This window comes from Halyomorpha halys, unplaced genomic scaffold (genome assembly GCF_000696795.3).
Source record: "Halyomorpha halys isolate HHAL.00 unplaced genomic scaffold, Hhal_1.1 Scaffold309.1, whole genome shotgun sequence".
Classification (NCBI taxonomy): Eukaryota; Metazoa; Arthropoda; class Insecta; order Hemiptera; family Pentatomidae; genus Halyomorpha; species Halyomorpha halys.
This window is the reverse complement of record NW_027115271.1, coordinates 603,254-604,971: the sequence shown is the minus strand read 5'-3', so window position 1 is coordinate 604,971 and position 1,718 is coordinate 603,254.

Sequence of the window (1,718 nt, the reverse complement as noted above, 5' to 3'; positions counted from 1 at the left end):
TTGTACAAAACTTATAACGCGGGTAAGGAAAATGGATAAAAGTGGAGAAAATAAGGGGAAAGAGTAAAATAAAGAAAGGGGAAAGAAAACAAAAAAGAATAAAAACGAACCTGTTCGCTGGAAGATCGAACGCCTAATGGATACAGCGCTAATGGTGGTCAAACTCAAAATTAAAAAAGCCGTTACAACAATGACTAAGTGTTTTTTTTATAAAGAAAACGTTAAGGGAGGGTGAAAATAAAAAATAAAAAGTAGAAAAATTTTAGAAGAAGAAAGCGTGTGAGAGGGTGATGACAAATGGTGGTGATGTGCTATAAAGTAGTTTATGATGTCTATCTTCGTAAGAGTAGTATTTTTTGTGATATTAGCAAAAATTCCTTGAAGAAACTCCGAGAGAGATTCGATGAGACTCCAAACTTTTGGAAGGAAAGGATCCTGCGGGAGGATTCAATAGAGGAGTGGAATGGACAGAGGGCAGCAAGCCAGAAGGGCGCTACTTTAGGAAACTTCTCTCTAGATTGAAGGCCAAGTGGGGTATTGGTTTTCACAGATCCTTACTGGGCAATAAAGGTTTCGGGGAAAGCATTCGAATGAACATCGAACCCCGGTGCCCCACATGCGAAGTTCCTGAAATACCAGAACTCAACAGTAGTGGATTGTTCCATGGAATTTCCAACATGGAAGGCACGGGGCCGGTGTTAAGAAAGACCGGGATTTTGGCCTTCGCCGAGCCACTGGGAGAAGAGGAAGCTCCTAGATAAGTCTGGACCCTTCTTCAGCCAGTCAAGAGGGCTGAACGAGGCTGGTGAACTGCAGGATGCACCCGGACGAATGCAGAGGATAAAGTACAGCCCCAACGAGCAGGGGGCTGCACCACAGTAAAATTAAAAAATCTTCCCTACAAATCATTAAATGAAACCCCCCAAACACTATTAAATTATTTTATAGTAAGAATATAAAAAATAAATAAGTAAATTGTTGACTTTTGTGAGGAGTGGCATGCCCATACCCAGCGACAACCACATTGCAGCCGCACCCCGTACGCCAGAAATGGCGCATAAGCGGGGAGGGGGAGTATCAGTCAAAGCGTATTCAGTAAGATTAAGGTTGTCTAGACAAGAACTGATTCGACAGGAGGATCAGATGTGATGAACAATTATCTTAACAACCACATATGAACAGTGAGATCCAAGACCATTCACCTTAAATCCACACTTCGTATGGTAATTGCCTGCGATGAAGAGTAGAGTGAAAGTTCTAAAGGGCATGCGTCTCAGATCCTGGGTCACGCTCACAGGTATAGGAGGAGGAGAGACCCAAAGGAGATTTAAAAAATTATATCATCCTTCAAATATCTAAATAGTGTTAGCTCTTATCCATCTTATACACTCGTAAAGTTATAACTCACGGTCTTCTTCAAAGTAGTGAATCCATTTCAGATTAAATATTGATGTTAAATCTTGGCTGAAAAAGTCACTGTATGTATGAGACTAGGTTTGAATTGATGAGAGAATTCTTTTTTTTTTTTATCTAATTATTTTAAGGCACCAACCACGTATCAGTCATAAATAGCCTTAATTTCCGAAATAGCAAAGGCTATACTTGTAATTTAAGACTTTTGGGCTATACCTTTGTACATGGGCAAGTGTATGTATGTATTATACAAAAAAAAAAAAATCATAGGTAATTTTCTCTATAAAAATAATCACATACCTCAG